Source organism: Lissotriton helveticus, chromosome 1_1, assembly GCF_964261635.1.
Source record: "Lissotriton helveticus chromosome 1_1, aLisHel1.1, whole genome shotgun sequence".
Taxonomy (NCBI): domain Eukaryota; kingdom Metazoa; phylum Chordata; class Amphibia; order Caudata; family Salamandridae; genus Lissotriton; species Lissotriton helveticus.
In genome coordinates, this window is record NC_136057.1 from 1,027,840,736 (window position 1) to 1,027,861,964 (window position 21,229).

At 43.3% G+C, this 21,229-nt stretch overlaps 1 long non-coding RNA gene across 1 annotated transcript in view; it reads left to right on the forward strand.

Moving 5' to 3' along the window:
- The first annotated feature begins 2,340 nt into the window (after nucleotides 1-2,340).
- The window catches only part of LOC144771891 (uncharacterized), a 92,459-nt gene continuing 73,570 nt past the window's right edge, over nucleotides 2,341-21,229 (forward strand). The window contains exon 1 of the long non-coding RNA XR_013599538.1: nucleotides 2,341-2,416. This is a non-coding gene — a long non-coding RNA (uncharacterized LOC144771891). The remainder of the gene's footprint in view (nucleotides 2,417-21,229) is intronic.

The window sequence follows — 21,229 nt, forward strand, 5'->3', positions numbered from 1 at the left end:
TCCTTTTATTTTGCTGTGTGTTTGACTTAGTTTTTGCCGGTCTAGAGGCTTTGGGCACTTTGCCACTGCTGTTCTGTGCCAAAGTGCAAGTGCTCCCTTTGTCAATTGTTGCTATGGATTGGTGTTTCCATGACTGGCATATTTGATTTTACTAGTCAGTACCAAGTACAGTGCACTGTGTGTGCCCACAGCCTGTAAATCAAATACCGCTTGTGGGCTTTCAGCACTGATTGTGCCACCCACATAAGCAGCCTGTAAATTTAACTCAGATCTGCCACTGCAGTGTCTGTGCACAGTTTGGTACTATCATGTCGACCTGGCAAGTGCACCCACTAGCGAGGCGCAAACCTTCCCTTTTCTTACATGTTAGTAACCCCTAAGGTCGGCCCACGGTACCCCTGTGGGCAGGGTGGAGTGTATATGAAAGGTAGAGCATGCCCTGATGTATGTGGCATGTCCTGATAGTGAAATACTGCCAATTTCGTTTTTCACTATTGTAAGTCCATCTGTCCCGATAGGATAGAATGAGGATTTGCTCTCAACATCTTATGAGTATTACTGCCCATGGTAACAAGATAGGAAAATAAAGTTTGATATGCCTGAACTCAGAATGTTAAGATGCATTCTGGGTTTGAAAATACAACTTTTAGAAAGTAGGTATTTTCTTGCCTAACCATCCAGTGTGCCTCTGCTAGGTTGTGTATTGACTGTCTGGCTTTGGAGTGACAGGGGCTGGGGATGCGCATTCTGCTCAGACAGCCACTTGGGGGGTTGAGGTGTGTCCTGCCTTACCAGGGTGACTCAGGGCTGGGCTGAATAGAAATGGGCTGCATTCAGAGTAGGGGGAGGAGATTTCATTTGCACCTGAATGGGCCTGGTCTGCCAAGGACAATGCTGTTTCTACATCCTGCCAGGATCCTGCAAGAGAGAGGACAGAACTGGTTTTGGCTGGGCAAGGAACTTCTCTGCCACAGAGAACAAAGGATTTTGTATTATAAAAAGAGGACCCCAGACTTTTAGATCCCTTCTGGGATTCAAGAGGAACCTCTGCCAAGGAGAAGAGCTAGAGAAACTGAGGAGGAATACTGCCCCTGTGCGGTTTGCTGTCTGGGGTTTGCCTGCAGTGGCTACTTTCTGCCCAGGAAAGGAGAAGAACTTTGCTGTTTACTGTGTCCCCTGCTTGAGGAAGATCTCCAAGGGCTTGAAATTGAGCTTGCCTCCTTTTCTAAAGTCTCGGCGACACAAGGACTTCACCCCCAGTCTCCCTTGAACTCCTTTGCTGTGAGTTCTGACCTGCTCAGAGGGGCCTGCCAGTGTCCTGGGCCTCAAAGGTTCTTTTTGGACTGGACCATAGATTTCTATTGACAGAACCTATTTAACCTTTGAAAGTGATATTGTGACTTATGTATGTTGATTTTTGTCGTTTTGGTCTTCTTTTATTCAGAAATATTGACTATTTTTCTAAAGTGTTGTTGATTCAGTTTGTTGTGTTTTCACTGTATTACTATGTGTGTTTATACAAATGCTTTATGCATTGCCTCTGAGATAAGCCTGAATGCTCATGCCTAGCTCCCTTGCAAATCACTGCCAACTAGAAACCCCATTTCTAACAAGTGCGATTGCTAGGGTTGCTTAAAAGGCAATACCTTGTGAAATAACAAACAGTTTTAAGAGCTTCAAAATAGAGAGCATAAGAGAGTATGTGTGTATGTTTTTACATGTGTGTGCATGTAAAAATCCTAGGTGAAATCTGACAACCACCTCACCATACCCGACTGAAAGCACCTATACCCAACTATTTACTAGAGAGAGAGTGTGTGTGTGTATGTGTGTATGCATGTTTTTATCTGTGTGTGCATGTAAAAATCCTAGGCGAAATGCGACAACCACCTCACCATACCTGACTGAAAACACCTATACCCAACTATAACTCTGCTCTCCCGGAAGAGTCTACAGAATATTGCCACTCCGCGCTCAACTTGGCGCATGGCAAAAACTGCACCCACCGACACATGGTGGAGTTAACCGCCCGTCCCTCTCTTTTTTTGACCAAGTCCTGTTTTCATTTCCTGAACCAGAATGAACCCAGGCAACGCCATTCTTTTGCAAACAGTACAAGAGATTTGTGAACAGGCAAGCTGCGCTACCTGATGACTTAAAGCTCCAGAAAATTATCATTAATTCTACCCGTTTACTTTATTTGAATAGGTCTTCTGCCTGTCATTAAGTTCTCGAGAATGGAAGGATCAGCTGGGTCTGCTGCAGAACGCACGGCGGATGACATCAGCAGTGCAGCACCCTCTCCAAAAACTCGACGCCATTACACCCTGTACCTCAGCTCATGGGGAATTAACAGTTCTGACGACTGCGCGCTCGGGTGGAAGGGGTCCAGGTCACAGCATTCTCAGAGGAGGAGGTAAGCGATGTTTACCTAAGGATGCTTTGAAGCATTCCTCTCAAATACCCATTGAGCAGATTATGCCCCAAAAGCCCGTTTGGGTCAGAAAATATTCAATTTGTGAAGTGCAGGTCAATTCAATTCAATTCATGAAGCTTTATTCGATACATATAAAATGACCATAAAAGCACAAAAGAAAACAGAAAAACATACATAGAATAAAGAAATACTTCTGGTTTCAGGGCAGGGAACAGCCAAGACATTACAAACATGATTCTTAAAAACACATACTTTTCCTAATATTAATACACTGAGTTAAAAACGTTGCAGTATAAAAACAGATATCGACAGATTGCAAATTAAAAATTAAACTCATTGCCTGGTTAACTGTACGTATTCAATTTGTGAAGTGCAGGTGATTCTGCGTAAAGTTTCCCTAATTTGCTGAAACCAAGTGAAAACGCTGTTTGATAAATGTTGCTACTTTGCAGCCATAGTAGCCTTTTAACCCAACCGTCTGCGGCAAATCATTGAAATGCTATTGACTCTGTCTGCTTGGAGTGGACAAGCTGATGCGACAAAGCATCTCATTTCAGGGCCATTGGTTCAGAGGCGCTCTTGGCTGGTCTTTGGGCGCTGTCTTTACCTTGAAAAGCAGCGCAGTAGTGTCCACTGTCCATTTAGAAGCATTACAATGAGGACCACTTGGAGCGCCTGGCCCTTCTATCTTGGGTTTCAGGGTGTGGCCTTGCACTGCAGGTGCCGCATTCGGTTACTATATTGCCTTTTATTTGTGTGTGGTATATTAAGGTTGGTCGATGTGCTTACTTTATGTCACCACCAGGAAGATCTGTCTATTTCTTAACTTCCTCTTTCCACAGTAAACTGATTCTGTTCTGTTACTCTGCATAGTCTATATCAACCTGACAAGGGGCTACTGAAGTGAGGTTTCCAGATCTGATTTTTATATCTGAGTTCCGTTATTTTGTCATATTTTGTGTTTTTTTAATTTTTGTTGATTTGTAATTTTTTTTATTTGGTGTGCACTCTTTTGCTGTCCACATTATTCGGGTGCTTAGTGCTCCGGGTCATCGCCTGGATGTTAAACCCTTCACACTGCCATGCCCAGCTGCCGCACGGACGGCCTGGAGAGACCCCCCTCCAGGAGCTATGGCTTGCTGGCCGCACTGATTGCCAGAAAGCCCTGGTGGTTCCTGCTGGTGCCTCTGGTGTCTGTGGTGCTGTCACCAGGGCAGTGAGAATGCTTCTACTTCTTGCCCCAGAGGCTACGCAATGATATCGAGGAGCAGTTCACGCCAGTGAGACGGCCTGCCAAAAGCAACGGGGCTTTTATTATAGATCAACGACTGGGGGCTCTTCTCGGCACAAAGCCTGCACACCGAGGGCTCCTACGTCTCCCTCATTGCGATGACCACAGCCAACAATGTCCTCACCACTGCTACCTTCGAGGAGCTGATGATGCCAGACCAGATGGTGAGAACTCTGTCTGCAGCCAGCAGGAGCCTAACCTTTGAGCAGCTCTGTCACTGCAGCTGGTACTCCTGTGTGTCCCCCAAACCGCTGCTGCAGGCAGGAAATGGCAGCGCTACTGCCATCGAAAACCTCACAGGTTTCGAGGTGGGCGGAACTCCACGGAATCTCCCAGAGTTTCTATGTAACTCCACAGACTACATTCAATGAGTTCTGCACATTCCTACTGTTTACTGGAGAATAAATTTGTTAGGGGGGTGTATCACCCCAAACACCCCCCGAAGCTATATCCCTGTCCACAGACTCCTCACAGCCCATTGCCTTCTAGTTGTGAGCATACTTAAGCAGGATATTGGTACCAGGAATAGAACTAAGTGCCTTCTCCTGCACATTTTGAGATGCAAATTTAGAAGTGTGAATCAAGAGGGAAAAGGGGGTGCTTTTATTTATTTATTAATTTTACTTTTGGGGGCAGCGCCTGCTCATCTTCAATTCGGTCACACCCATAATGGGTCAAAGGATGCTCCTCCAGTGTCCTTATATCCTGTCACTTTTTTCAGATTGCAGTCTTTAGTGGCTGGCATTAAGTATTGGCCACTGTAACAAATATTTTCAGTCATGACTAGTCAAGCAGATTATGGAGATCCTCAAATCCTCTCAAGGGTCCACAATTACCACATTGGACAAAGAAAAAAATGCTCCCTCCTGAAATGAGATTTGCTTATTTTTCAAAGTTCTTATCCTTGAAGGAGTCAAGGATCTCATATCTCTATGGAGCTGTAAATGAACTGTCTAAGTATCTCTAAACGTGGCTCTTCAAAATCCTCCTGGCACCTCTAAAAAAAAAAGCAAATATCTCACAAACTACTGAATGGATTTACATCAAACCAAGCAAACGGATACCTCAGACCAATAGGCTGGTTTAATAACAAGTTTGGTATACTTTCATTCAGCGTGTTGTATTTTAATGGACCAAAGCTTCCTATGGGACTTAAAATGGAAATTGACAATATTTTGACCTGTTTATCCCCCTCCTATGCCCCCAATGGATAGAGCTGCACAAAACGTGACACGTTCTTTTTCATTGGAACGTTTTGTGCAGATTCATCAAATAGTACAAACTTAGAAATTAAGAAAACATCGCCATTTTGATGGAAAGTTAGACTAAGCCAGGCAAAACCATATCTCTCATGGTGAAGGACAATGCCATTGAAGCAAAATCACTGATTAGCTGCAGTGCAGAAGAGAGATCTCAAGAAAAATGCAAACAAACCTGTTTTATGAATTTAAAGATAAACACCACTTTCAAAGTAAAGTGTTCTATATAAGTGGGGACATGTATTTATGACACTCCAAAACACAGGGGGGGAATATAATGTATGCAAATGGAAAATATATGAATTCACTTTCATTCAGAATCCTGTTACTGGTGACCATATCACAGAAGAAAACATGCGATCATGGGTACACAAGATTTTTTCTTTTGGGTCAATGCAGATTACTGGATATTGGGATTATTCAGGGAGCTACACAATCTGACTGGCTAGCTGCAACTAAAATCTTGTGACAAGATGTTATGCACTGAAATCTGGATCTTAACAAATGGAACCTGGGCATACATAATGCGGTAGGAGTAGCGTGCCCTGTATTTAGCATGAAAATATGTTTTTCATTAACAGGGAACTGTTTATTGAAAAAAGTAAGTCAAATCCTGTATTGTAATGCTTGGTTGTCTGCAGCATAAAGATGAGAACTACACTTAATTATGAAGTTAAGAATGTAGAATTGTGGAAATAACACCCGTTGCATGGTTACAAACATTCTATCAGTAGAAGAGAGAGTCTGTTGAAGCTGTTGTCTTCGGGGTGAACCTCAGAGTGGACACGGACTGGGATTAGAATGTTTAGGTTTTGTTTGACTTTCACAAATGGATTGTTCATAAAACAATGGGCAATGGTCAGTGCTAGTGAAGGTATGAAAACTTGTGACTGCAGTTTTAATGTCATAATTTTGGGTAAGGCTTCTGGTTTATGGTATTTTTTTAAAAATTTCTGTCTTCTTTTTTTTTTTTTTTTGTCCTCATCTTTCGCCCTTGGTGATCAACTAGTAGCGTGTGGAAAATAACCTTACTGTCTCAGATAATCTGGAAGGAGCACAAGAGAGATCACCCTGATTGCCCTACAGTAATAATGTCATAGTCCACTTAAGCCACTTTAGAACAACCGTGTGGGACACATACTGCGTTCATATACCCAATTTCACACCGATTCCAACTTTGTAGGGTATAGTCAAAATAGAGGGTAAGATACCAAGCAGCGTAATCATTGGACCTTGGGGGGAAAAAAAACCCAAGATCAATCCAAAATATATCACCAATTTAGTAGCCTCCAGAAGTTTCTCTTATTTTTATTTCCTGATCTTAAGAGGTCCATCTTTGATACTTGTAGCACTGATGATTGCCAGTCCAGCAAGGTAGGAGATGCGGGGTCCTTCCATCTCTTACATATTTCTCTCCTCGCCAACAACATACAGTAAAAAATTAGATCTTTTGCTGGACCATGGAATTCTGGGGAAATACCAAAAATAACCAAGGCAGAACATAGAGTTAATCGGGATCCCAAAGAAGTAGATATTAAAGTAATAACTGAGGTCCAAAACGGTGATAGAAGCAGGCAATCAAAAAACATGTGCAAGTCCGAAGCCTCTGCCAGTCCACATTTTGGGCATAGAACTGATGGACTATTCGAGAACTTTGATAAACGTTGGGGCGAGTAGTAGGCCCTGTGTAATGTAAACAGGTGGTTACGACATAGCCAAGATGGTTTTACAATGCTCCACATGATCTTAATAGAATCGTACCACAAATTTTCCACACTAATATCTATCATGTATGTAGACCACAACTGCTCTGGTAGCTGGAACTCGCACTCTGCCTCATCCAGAATAAGATTATACCAGAATGAAACCTCTTTATTGAATGGAGGCTTATCTGTTAGGAGAGACACCAGTTTACTATCCCCTCCCAGCTGGAATCTGCCTTTAATAGAAGACTGTGAATGAGAATGTGACCAACTTTGCATCTGAAGGTATTTAAACCTAGAGAGCCGAGGCCCCACTTTTAGACTCAATACCTCCCATTGGAGTAGTGATCCCTCCACAAAGATGTCTCCCCAAACTACCAAACCCGACTCGCGCAGCGGTGTAGCGAGGCTATCAAGCAGCCAGGTCGGGAAGCCAGGAGAGTTCCATAGTGGAGCCTTATCTGAGTAGTAGTCTATTCTAATGGTGCCCCTCAGTTTAGCCCATGTTCTACATACGTCTCTAAGCACCTTCAGTTTTATTTTCTTAAAAAACTTGGGGTCCCCAAACTTAAATAAAATTTTTCGATCAGCCACTTTTTCGCCTCTAAGTAACGCAGCAAACATATACCCACAACCTATATTTGTTGGAGATTTTAACAACATTCTAACATGAGACATCTGGAAGGCCCACCCGTAAAGCTGTAAATCAGGGGCCGCCAAACCTCCCTCCTCTCTACGTCGCCTAATCTTCTTCCAGGCAATTCTCGGATTACGGTTGTTCCAAATAAAAGAGCGAATATCGCTTTGAAGCTTAGCTATCATAATGGGATTAAAAAAAAGAGGAATAGTATTAAATAAAAATGTTACCTTGGGTAAGATCGTCATTTTGACTAAGTTAGATCTACCCAACAGGGATAGTGGGAGTGTAGACCATGATTTCATTAGTCTACGACATTCTTTGGCTATAAGCGCAAAATTTGCTGGAACTATCTTGTCTATATCTTTATATATATTCAGACCCAGGTAACGGAGGACCGAACTCATCTGGGCCCCAGCCACGGGCTCAGGGTCATTCCAGACCATTATGTCTTTCTTAGATGCATTTACCTCAAACCCTGATATGGCTCCAAACTCTTTAGCCAACATGATTACTGCCGGAAACGCCGACCGTAATTCTGATGTAAAAATGAGAACATCATCCGCATATAAGGCTGCCTTCCTCTCCCATCCCTCAAAGACAAAAGACTTTATCTCTTATCTTCTGAGCAAAAGGCTCTATATACAGATCAAATAAGAGGGGGGAAAAGGGGCAGCCTTGGCGGGTACCCCGTGTGATGTTAAATGGGTCTGATAGTTCTCCATTAACAAGTACGGATGCTGACGGGTTCATATACAAAAGTTTGACTGCATGTCTGAATTTTTTACCATGATTAAATTTCGCTAAGACCTCCGATAGGTAAACCCAGTTCACCCTATCGAAAGCCTTGGTGGCATCCAAGGTCATTACTGCTAAAGGAAGTGATGCCGTTGTTGCCATATCGATCGCGCCTATGAGGTCATAGGTCAGCTCATACAACTGGTGCCCTCTTACAAACCCTTTTTGATCTGTGTGCAAGATGTTTGTCGCTACTGCCCCCAACCTATTTGCCAATACAGATGTAAAGATTTTATAATCTGTGTTCAATATGGAAATTGGTCTGTAAGACCCACAATTTGATGGTGATTTTCCTGGTTTTAAAATCAGTGTAATTGATGCATTATCCCATGATTTAGGAGGGGGCATTCCTTCCAGGAGAATCTTGTTAAACAACTCGGTCAGAAAGGGAATAATAGTTGAAATCAAAACTTTATAGATTTCAGATGGCAGTCCATCGGGGCCTGATGCCCTACCCTTTTTGCTGCTGGCTGTAGCTGCCCTGACTTCTTCTTGTGAGATCAGATCGTCCAGCTTATTGCTTTGTTCTAGAGCATGGGTACTCACAAACTTTCTCTCGGGGGCCGAATTTACAGTGTGGTTTGTGGCCGAGGGCCGCACTGGTGGAGGCGGGGTCAGTGGGGGAGGGGGGAGGGGCAGAGACCAAAAAAACTGTGACCATGAGGTTGAACACAGGCCCCTGCAGTGAACGCCTCCATCCACTAAGCCACTAGACCCGGCATACACATCTATCTCTCTCTCTCTCTCTCTCTCTCTCTCTCTCTCTCTCTCTCTCTCTCTCTCTCTCTCTCTCTCTCTCTCTCTCTCTCCCTATCTCTCCCTCTCTCTGTCTGCCTCCCTCTCTCTATCTCTCTCTCTTGCTCCCTCCCTCCTTCCCTCTCTCTCTGTCTCCCTCTCTCTCTCTGTCTCCCTCTCTCTCTCCGTCTCCCTCTTTTTCTCTGTCTACCTCCCTCTCTTTCCTTCCCTTTCTGTCTCCCTCCCTCTGTCTGTCTCCCTCCCTCTGTCTGTCTCCCTCCCTCTGTCTGTCTCCCTCCCTCTGTCTGTCTGTCACCCTCTGTCTGTCTCCCTCTCTTTGTCTCCATCCCTCTGTCTCCCTTTCTCCCTCTATCCCCCTCCCTCTGTCTCCCTCCCCCTGTCTGTCTCCCTCCCTCTGTCTGTCTCCCTATCTAGCTCTGTCTGGCCCTGTCTTTATCTGTCTCTATCTCTATCTGTCTCACCTCACCCGGCTCTCACTCCCTGCTGCCCTCTGTCACCTCACCCGGCTCTCACTCCCTGCTGCCCTCCCACCTCACCGGGCTCTCACTCCCTGCTGCCCTCTGTCACCTCACCCGGCTCTCACTCCCTGCTGCCCTCCCCCCACACCCGGGCTCTCACTCCCTGCTGCCCTCCCACCTCACTTGGGCTCTCACTCCCTGCTGCCCTCTGTCACCTCACCCAGCTCTCACTCCCTGCTGCCCTCTCCCCTCACCCGGGTTCTCACTCCCTGCTGCCCTCCCACCTCACTTGGGCTCTCACTCCCTGCTGCCCTCTGTCACCTCACCTGACTCTCACTCCCTGCTGCCCTCCCATCTCACTTGGGCTCTCAATCCCTGCTGCCCTCCCATCTCGCCAGGCTTTCACTCCCTGCTGCCCTCCCACCTCACCTCGGCTCTCACTCCCTGCGGCCCTCCCACCTCGCTTGGGCTATCACTCCCTGCTGCCCTCTGTCACCTCTCCCCCCCCCCTCGTGTAGCGAGACTGTATTTGCCTGCATATTGAAGTTCTCTCTTCCCTTCCTAGGCGTAGGACCTGGGTGGATCCTTCAGCAGTGTGTTTGGTTTGTAAGGCCCAGCACGGGAAGCCAATGAACAGATTTCATCATTCTTGGGGAATGGATAAAATGAGAAGAATTATTGATTAGGACAGTTTCCTGATTGTGCATTACATGATATATTGAAAATGGATATACAGGAAGGCCAGTGTACAATGAGTAAGCCAGACCTGAAATTCCAGACACATTTTCATTGTGAATGCTTATTCCTCGTAGTAGTAGGCCACGAGTAAGTTCCTTGTTTGGGACTTACAATACCTCTGGGATTTATATTTTTGCCTGATTTACTGGCATTTCAAAGTACACTGTGTGCAACATGCACTAATTATTCATGATACACAATAAAATGTCCGAACATTACCCACACGTGTGTTTTGCTTTCAGTGCCCGGGAAGCAAGGGGTGCCCAGGAAGCCCAGGCTGACATAGTTCTTCACAGCCCGAGTACTTCACAGGTCTTTAAAGACCATTTACATGTGAATGAGCCTTTGTTCACCTCTTAGCGCCCCTGCAGCCCCACTCTGACTGTGGCTGCAATCACCCGGCCCCCACAGAGCAGTACTGGCGGTGTTTCCTAACGCTTAAAAAAAATCAAAAGAACACAGTACGATGTCTCAAGGTCCGCGGGCCGCACAGGAAGGCTTGCCGGGCCGCTGCCGGCCCGCGGGCCGTACTTTGAGTACCCGTGTTCTAGAGTCAAGGCAGGAAGAGAAATGCCCGCCAGCCAATCTTCGACCTGTTTTGACTCAACGTTATAATCCTCACAGTAAATTTCACTAAAGAAGTCGCGGAGCGTTCTCCTAATTTCAACATCAGTTGATAGTGTATTTCCTCCAGTCGTAATTGAGTTGATATTATTATGCACTACCTCAGTCTTTGTTTTCCAAGCCAGCAGTTTATTTGCTCCTTCGCCATATTCAAAATGTGCCAGTTTGCTGGCCTCCCACCTCTCTTGAACCCTGGCATTTAATACCGAGTTTAGCTCTCCTTTCAAGATAGTCACTTTTGCCTGCCTCTCGTGGACTATAGATGCACAAGGTTCAGGGTGGCTAGCAATTTCTATTTGTAGATTAGCCAACTCCGATTCTAAAGAGGTCACTGTTTCCCTATAGACTCTGTTCTTATATAAGGCTTTATTATTAATCTGACCCCTTAAAAATGCCTTAAGTGTATCCCATATAACACCTAAAGAGGCGGATCCTATATTTTCATCCAAGAAAAACTGGGTCTCTACATTAAGGGCATCTATGATGTTAGTAGATGACAATAGTGATCGATTGAATGACCAGTTACTTGATCGAGTTTTTGGGAACCCATCCAACTCTAGTAGAATTGCAGTATGGTCCGAAAGATGAAATGGTAAATGGGATACTGATTTAACCAGATGGACTAAGGATTGGCTGATCAGGAAAAAATCAATTTGAGACTGATGGTGGAATCTATAGTTTCGAAATGTAGTTCCTCTTTGTAGACCGTGCATTGTTCTCCAGATATCATTATATCCAAGCTGCTTCATATTATCCTGCAGGTATGCCCTAGTTTTCGACAAAACTTTAGCTCTATTAGATGGCGATTTATCAACTAAGGGATCTAGGACTATATTAAAATCGCCCGCCATGATAACTGGATCCGGGAATTAATATAGATGTGAGAACAGGGTCTTCAATGCAGAGGGATCGTCCTGATTAGGACCATAGTAACCCACTATGGTTATCGGGCCCCATATATTATAGCTGACACTATTGCCCATCGCCCTCCTGGGTCTACTAGATTAGAAACTAATCTCGCTTTGATGGATTTTCTGAATAGGATTGCCACCCCTCTAGTATGTGTTGTTTGTGACGTCATTATACAGGCATCAATCCATCTATTCCTCTTAACCAATATTTGCATCTCTGGCTCGGTCAAATGTGTCTCCTGGAGTACCATGATCTGCGCACTAGAGTCTCGAAGATATTTCATAATAATGTTTTTCCTAGGATTTGTTCGCAGACCATTAATATTCCAGGAGAGGATAGAGATTTTACTCACAGGAATACTATTTTCAAATTACACATGTAAAAGTAAATTTTAACTGAGACATATTTTAACAATAATCTCTTCACACTAAAAACCAACCTCACGTGAAAGAGAGGACTCTTTTTTAGTTCTTCCCCCTGCAAAACCCCCAGTGCCCCTGTTTGACCCTCCTCCCCCCCTGGAAAACCCTTGTTATATCCATCTGGAAAACCAGATAATAGCACTCTGTTGTGAACTCCCATCTTGTACATTTTATGGCCGGCAAACACGGAAAACACGGACAAAACATAAGAAGGAGAAAAAAAAGGCAAGCTCCTTAAACTCTAGTTGGCATAAAGAAAAGTCAACCTATGTACCTCAAGCCCCTTATCTAATCATTTAAGGGGATATACGGGTGCATTAGTTAGCTTGTGCATATTACCTAGCCCAACCTAGCCTCTACTCCTCTCATCCTCCTCCCTCAACTGTGCACTTACTGTATGTCCCCATGCTTCCCCAAATTTTTTTATTTTTTATTTTTTTTAATGTATTTTTTCCACCTTTTTTTTTTTAAGTATCTAACAGATTAGTTTTAACTATCCCAAAAAAAACAAGAGGTATCATCTAATTACCCGCTCCCTTTTCTCTACCTATTGTAAGCAGTAGTTCGTCCGCTGCCTGCACTGATCTTACATTGTGCATGGTGTTATTGTACATGATTCTCAATGCTGCCGGGAAGACCATTTGGGCCACTGCCCCATAGCTTCTAAAGGCCTCGAGCCTTTTCCCAAGTTCCCATTGTTTGTCCAGTGTAATCCTGGACAAATCTGATCTAACTTGAAAATTAAAGCCCTTTGCACTGACGGTCTTTTGTTTTAGAGCTAGGTTTAGGATGGTTTCCTTAAGAGAATACGTGAGGAAGTTAACCAAGACCTTTCTTGGCTTGGTCCTTTGTGGATTCTTCCTAAAAGGCTCTCTATGTATACGCTGTATATCTAGGGCTAATTCCTCCTCAGACTGATCTAATCTCAACGCCTCTTTCAACAGTGAAATTACATATTGCTTGATGTCTGAGCCTTCTTTATCCTCAGGAATATTCATTATGCGAAGATTATTCCTTCGAGCATTATTCTCAAGTATCTACATCCGTTCCGATAGAATTTGGTCTTCTTTCCTAAGTGCGTTGATATTCGATTTGGCCTCGTCTAGATGTAAGGACATACCTGTGACCCTATCCTCGAGTACCTCCGTTCTCATTGTAAGGTCACTTAGTTTTTTATCAAGGTTTTCACAATAACACCTAATATCCGCTTGATTAGCAGCGGAGGTTTCAAATCCCTTTTTAATGTCTGCAGATAGCGAGGAAAACATTCCGTGGAAGGATGCCTGCAGAGTGGTAATCAAATCAACATTTGTGCTAATATGAGGAATAGCACTAGACGAAAGAGGCAAAGTGTCTGAGGTATCCGCTGTAGCTGTTGCCCCTAGTATGGGACCCTGTAGATCCAATCCAGTAGTTACAGAAAATGGGGCTAACATAAGAGGTGGAGCCAATGGGGGCGCCAGGACCAAAGCAAGAGGTGAAAGGGGCCCTGGTGTACTAACAATTGGACTACCACTCTCTACACCACCAACTTGATCATTACATAGCCCCGCATTTACTGCCGGAGTCGCAGAACCTTCTGCACCCCCCGTAGCCATCTCGAGTGGAATATCCACTTTGTCAAGTAAATCCTCGGCATTCTGCACTCCTACTACACTTGTGTTCACCGTTGATATTGATTCAGGTCTATCTGGTAATAATACCACCTGAGGGATCACCTTGAAAAAAGACCTCAGTGATGCCGTTATTTTGGATACTGAGGCTGCGTTTTTATTTTTGGTTTTTGTCCCCTTGCCTGATTTACAGGTGTAGGCGCGTTTTGCTTTGACCTGGCCGGTCAGGTAAGAAGAAAGCTTCTTCTTATTATTACTGAGACTATCTAGAATAGAATTATCCGTCCCTTCAGGCACCCCAGGTTTTGTTATAACATCATTCGCATTACTAGTGTTACTTGCAGAAGCTGCCGTAGCTGGGCTTAGACTGGTAGCTGAAATTAAATTGGTATTTCGGGGGAGGGATTTGTTATATTTAACTTTTCTGAAATCCCCCTTATGGGACTTGTACTTATTACCTCTCAGGTTGTAGGATACCCCAATCCCATTATCACAGTTACCACCATCTCCACCTCCGCCTCCGCCTTCACTCAGCTCGCAGACCGATACCGGGTTTTCTCCATTGGACGCCTTCCCTTCAGTGCCGATCGCCTCCGCCTCCGAGATGGCAACAATCCCGCGACGCCCAGGGAGCAATCCACAAATCCGGCGACCTCTTCGAAGCTCCAGGGCGGCCAAGCACCACAGCAGCCCACCTGCTGACACCAAAGCGCTCCGCTGAATCACCCCAGTCTCTCGGCAACCAGCGTGCACCGTCGCAAGAAATCTCTCTGCAGCCACGGCGCCCAGACACGCCCTCTCCAGACCCATTAGCTGCAGCCGAGCGAGGGGACACAGAAGCCGAATGAAGACACAAACACCGATCCAGGCGAGATTGTTAACTCCCTCCAGGTATGGAATCTCCTCAGTTAGTTATCTTCGCTGGGCGACCGCACCACAGTCCGACCTAATTACACTGTTTCATTGTCGGATCGGGAGCTCACACGCAGAGTACCGCTGCGTCTCAAGCGGCCGCCGCCATGTTTTCCCCAACTTAAATTTCTGTCTTCATTTATCCATATTTATTTTCTACTCATTTTATCTGTATTTATTCTCGTTTGTCTTTGGTGCAAAAAATGCAATGAGTATATTTCTACATTTATTTAACCAAGAAATGTTTACTCATGTTTTAATGTCTAATGCTTTTTGCCTTTTACAGTATAAAAGTTATTTGAAAGCATTGCATTGAAGAATAGCTTGCATTGCGGTACTGCTGCAGTAATTTAAGCTTCATTAGGAATTGTTTTAAACTTCCCTGCCTGTCACTGTGCACAGTTATTGACTTAGCACTGATGATTAACAGTTGTGAGAATTGTCCAATGAAAAACCATTTTACATATTTTTTCACTTTTAAAAATAAATACAGACAGGAGAATAAATGGTCTTTGTCAGTAGTTATCTGTAAAAATCAGTAAAGATGGACAACTGGGCACCTCAATTATGGATTTTTGTGATTGTGACACAATTTGACACATAATTTAAAGATTTCAACCCAAAAAAATGTTCAAGCTCCAATTTTTCAAAATAATACAGCCAGGGAACTTATATCATTCTGCCACATAATTGCACAACTGCTGCCTAATAATCCTAGTTGACCTGACAATGGTAAAGCTCTGCAGAATCAATGTGATGAGGGCTGTCAATGTGATGATGAAATCTATATTTGAAAGGGAGCCATAAAATATTTTCCATATTTCATGGGCTTCTGTGAAATTCAGCTTTAGGGATCACTGCATTAAAAGCCTCGAGGGCCTGATGTACAAAACCATTTTGCAGTCACCAAGCCTGTGATTCACAAAATCACATGGGTTGTGACCGGAAAATGCTTTTTCTTATGTACTAAACCCATTTTGTGATTCAGTAACTGTTTACTGAATAGCAGAATGGGTTTAGAACCCATTGCTAATTGCTATTTTGATGGGGAATGTTTTGGGTGCCCCTTTCAAATAGTAATTTGTTAGGGTATATACGAATGTTTTGTGACTGAAATCTGGTTGCAAAACATTGACATTTTATTGAATCCTTAAAAGATTTGTTGATCCATTCAGTCAGTTAAAATACTCTTTCATTGGTTAAATAAAACCATAATAGATCCATACAATAAATCAAGGATAAAGTTCATTTAGAAGGTTAAATAAAAATCCTAGAAAACGGCTAAAATGTATATAAAGTTACAAATTGTTATCAAATCAAACAGGATAACAATGAGAAAGTATACAGTTGTTACAACATACATTTTCATGAAATTACTGGGGGCGTACCAAACACCTAAGAAGCAATCAACCCTTTCTATTCCTGATCCTAATTGCACATATTAAAAACCTAGCAACTTTGAAACAGACATATTAATTTTGCCGCATTTATAAAAAGATTAAAGACCTCTTCCCCTTTGTGAATGTTAAAGCAAATGTATGTTGGCCAGTAGGCTTGGATAAAACTTTTGTTTTTGAACACAGGCCCTTTTCCTTTAAGAAAAATGGACTTCATTAAAAAAGTGAACTTTTTTGAATATGTGATCAAAGACACGATGGTCTGCTGACTCATGCAGGCCACCATCCCTGTGATAGTATTCATTGTAATGGGTTGCAATTTGTGATCTACCTCGTGAATATTGATAGGTAGGTCAAATTTTGACCTACTGAAATTTAGAATTTTCAGAACTGATCTTTTAGTGTATAGTTTGCTTTTAGAATTCCTTTCCATTACATTTGCAAAGAAGACATTGTGCAATTTGCAACCACTTTTTGCTAATGGAAATTTTATAAACCAGGCCCTGAAATACCCTTATACATGCAAAACACACACACACCCACACACACGCAACACACATACACACACACAGTTACTTACTGAAGAAAACTGAGTTACGCTTCTGGCTCACAGGCGCAAAACCATTGAAATACTCCAGCTATGGTAAGAAACGCATACAATCAATCAGGTCAGATTACACTCACCTGGCCCCTTTATGCCCTTCTAGTGCACACCATAACTCACAACATCCTCCCATGCTTTTCATGTTAGCCTTTTTTTCTTGTGTTATTAGCAAATTGATGTACTTAACATGGCAGGACCCATGAGTCACAGGATGCATTCTATACTGCTCATCATAACTGGCGAATTTCAGTGCACGTTTGAGCCAGAATCATAACCTAGGGGCATATTATCGAGACACAGCGTTAAAATTCTCGCTGCTTTAGCGGCAGGAAACTGCAGCTAAAGCGGCGATAATGGGCTTCATAATATGCCCTTGAGAATTCCAATACAAGCCCATGTTCTGGAGTTAACATGGGCTTCTATTGTAATTCTCTACAGCATATTATCAAGCCCATTATCGCCGTTTTAGCAATAATTTTAACACCGTTCTTTGATAATATGCCCCTAAGTCTTTAATTGTATTTTTTCAGTGAATTTATTGGCTTGATACACAATATTCGTAGCACCTGCTGCAGCATTGTCATTAATTATGTTATTTAACATTTCATAAGAGATGTTCTATGTAAGGTAAGAAGTGCATCACAATGGGTGAGCAAATTATGGTTAGTTTATCTAACCCTAACTGGGGAATTTCAGGTTTTTTTTAGGTTTCATTTTGTTTTGTAAACACAACTGTACTTTAACTGTTTTTTTCATTGAATTGCTGACTTTTCAAATAAATATGTTATGGTCTTATAGCAAAATGAACCATAACTTCACTTTAACATTAGTTTTTTTCAGCGAATATTTTTTTATAATCTTATATCACAATCAACTGTTCCTTACACCTAGCCTCCTACTTTTCACCAAACCCCCACAGTGCATGACCTTCAGCACTGCTCAACAAGCCCTGACCGCACAGTCTAGCTTATAGACAAGCCCTGCTCCTAACCCGACATATGTATCCAACTACTGGGGTGTGAAACTTTCAGAAATGCGGTTTGCTGCAGGACCTGCCCCTACTCTCAACCCACTGCAGGCACCTGCCTTCACAACACACAGCCTTGTGGTGTGCACAGCAGAAGACAGAAGCTACGCTAGGCCCTGCAGCCAACTGGCTGTCAGTGTCCAACTCCCACTGCACATGCCTTCAGCAGTGTGCAGTAGGGTCTTGCAGACGTTTGGCCAGGCCTCTGGCCCAAACTGCTATGGGTGGGTGGTCACAACCTGTGGCACATGGCCGAAGGCCATTGAAAAGAAAAGATTCATGAAACCAACAAACAATTTGTGAATCATGAGTCTTATGGAAGGTGAGGTTCCATAAATATGGTATGGGATTCGCAAAGACATAATTATGTTATTTTTTAATATTCAGTTTAATGCCATGGGGTCCCTGTGGGCCCCGCTAACATAGGCCCGGAGGACAGATTACACTTACCTGGCTCCTTTATGCCCTTTTAGGGTTACCTGCATGGTGCTCAGTGCACCATGTTGGGTAATGAAGTCACAACAAAAAAAGTTCTTAGATGGCCAGCCAATCATAGTGAGGTGGATTCGCCAGATTTTATGAATCTGCAATGAATGGTAGGAGAAAACCATCCTTATTACACAGTCATCTTTAAGTTTTTTAATTCGATCCGCAAATCCAGCATGGATTTGAGAGTCTGTGCAGGAATAGCTAATTTACATTCGAGATATGATTAAAATGTAACCCCAACATGCCCAGACCAGAACACTTTTTAAACTATAATATTTTGAAAGCTACTGAACGATTGATACCACACCAAGCTACGGAACTTTCATCTGTAAAATTCAGCTTATTTGGCAAGATTTAGTGTAATTTCGTTCACCAATTTTTTATGTATATAATAGCAAATATGTATTTTCCAGTTGAAATTGGAAGTATCACTTCGTAACCCTCACCGTTTTCTGCTCCAGTTGAAGAACCGGATTTTAAGACCCAGCGGCGCCAGGGGCACGCCCAAAGTCTTCGGGTATCACCTGTCTTAGAACACAGGGACATGGGACTCTTCTTGGTGGCGTCAAAGATCAAATTTATTGGCTGCAGCCAGTAACAGAAGTCCTAGAAGTCAACACGGTATGAGTTCTCAGGAGACTGCTCAATTTTACAAAGCAAGTCATCCCTTTTTATGCCAAAAATCACATTCCAGACAAATACCTAACATTTACAAACTGTCCAATCACATGTATCCACACCCAAAGTATCACATGACGGTAAAACCCACTTTTCAGTTACCCGGCCCATGATCAATCATCGGTCAAACCCAACATTCTTCTTTAGACAGGTCGAACGAACCCATAATAAAAAAGAGCACATCCCCATCGTAAACAGACCATAAAGAAAGGAGCAGAAACAGGTGTGAGTAGGATAAGGCATATTTGTGTGCAATAAAAGTTTTACCATGTCCTGTGCTCTGATCCTTAATCTTGATCAGCTAAAGGGCAGGAACTGGTTTAACAAGGTCAGCTTCAGGCAACAGGGTCAGTTCACTCAGGTCAAACAGGAGTCAGCACGAACTGGAGGTACATGTACTTAAAGGACTTGTTCAGCCACAGTCATCGGCCTATGTGAGGGCAACCACAAAATGGCTGCCATACACAAAATGGAACCCAAGGGTTCAGAACGAAATCCCTAAATACTTAGTGAATCCATCAGTCTAACATCACGAAAACACTCATACTTGCCGCACTAACTAGTTACGGTTCGCTAATATCAAATTCATAACGAAACCATGACCTTTATGGAACGGGTTCAGAATTCACGGAACCTCAGACCCTCCTTTTGCCCTTACATAGGCAATAACCTAAACTCACGTCAATCTGAATCCAGGTCTATATTCATCAGATCATCAAGATGTTGCTGGAGCATAATCCTATTACTTAGTACCTCTCTTGGGACAGGTCTCCTTGCACTTGTAGTAGCACAGAGGCCACATATAGCAGGAGCGCACTGCACAAAAAGACAGAACAGGAAAAGAATCGCTAAAGCCATCCCAATGATCATCAGAATCTTCCATCCCCAGGTCTATAACAGTTCCCAAAACCATCCAATCAACGACCAATCTCCTTTGTCCACATGTATAGACTCGGAGATTTTATGTAACCTGGAAATGGCCTCGTAAACTGTCGGAGCATTATCTGGGATAAAAACGCAGCAACTCGATTGGATCACTTTACATACTCCACCTCGATCTGCGAGTATGACGTCTAAAACCATACGATTTTGTAACGTCATAAGGCGATCCACTTGAAGCTCAGCTGTCAGATTACTAAGGGCACCAGCAGTTTCGTTTATGGTGGATCCAACCACTCTCGTCAATTGTCGTAAGCCTCTACTGTTAGCCATAGGTCCCCAAAACTGTAAGAAACCCTTAAAGAAGTCTCCCACTTCTTGTCCAGCAGTATCTTCCTGATCGAAGACACCTCTAACAACTCTCGTCTTGTGGTAATCTGAAGCAACAGTATACGTAGGAGGCAACAAGAATCCAACATAACACGTTCCCGAAAAATCAGGGGGCAACCATGTATATGCTCTGTTGTAACAAACAAAATATGTGCCCTTAGCTGCCAAAAACAGCGGGGAAGATTGAGACATAAAAACGTACGTCTAAGTACAAACACTCTTCCCCAGCTGAGCTTTCGGATTTTTGCCAATACCTTGCAGACAAAATTGACCTCGGTGGGGTACGACCCAAATCGGAGGTGACCTCTTTCGTTTCTGCCTTTCACTCAGACTAACACTGTAACCAGTCGTGTTCCATCCAACATAAGCCGCTAACTCTTCCTTAGGAATAGTCCTATACGTGTCGATATCTCTGCTCATATTCATAACTCCCTTCACCAAAGCTTGATTACTTAAATTATCTCTCATGGAATGTAGAGGATAAACTTCCAGGGCGTAAATGAACATAGTCTGAAAAGCCCATATCGACCCATTCTGACTAAACGGTAAAATCAGATAAGGAACAACTCTACCTGTAGTATGTGGCATAAGACCACACACCCAGCAATTAGTAATGTTCACTACCAACTGATGCTGGTGTAGTAGCTGTATGAATGTGTTATGTACAAATTCCGACCTTCTAATCTGCTCGTGTTCAGGTAGGACATGAAAAGAATGCACAGAAGTAGCAGTAGAAAAAGATATAGGCTGGGAGGTGGGTGCAGAAGTCAATTGGGTAGCGAAAACAATCCCACCCGCCAATGCTAACGTCATGCTTAAAAACATCAGGACACATGTTATCAGAAAACATTTGCTGTACATTAATTTACACAGTTTCATTTTAGAGTTCTTTCTCTCAGCAGCTCTCTCTGTCCCAGGAAACTCCATCCTCTAACCGTGCTGTTCGCGGCAGTTGGTTCTTCCGTGCTAAGGAATGCGTCTGTCAGTCCAGGGAATGCCCTGAAACCAACTAGAAAAGTTGACCTTGTGTATATGGTCTGCAATCCCAAGTCTTTATACCGCGACCCTACAACTGAGCTCGGATGGCAGCTCGAAAAAGAAAAATAGGCCAAAACAGTTTCTTGGATGAGAGAGTGCAGTTCTCCAAAAGCAAAAGGAGGAAAAAAAAATTAAACTTTAATTGTCAATTGTTTCTCGGTCGTAAA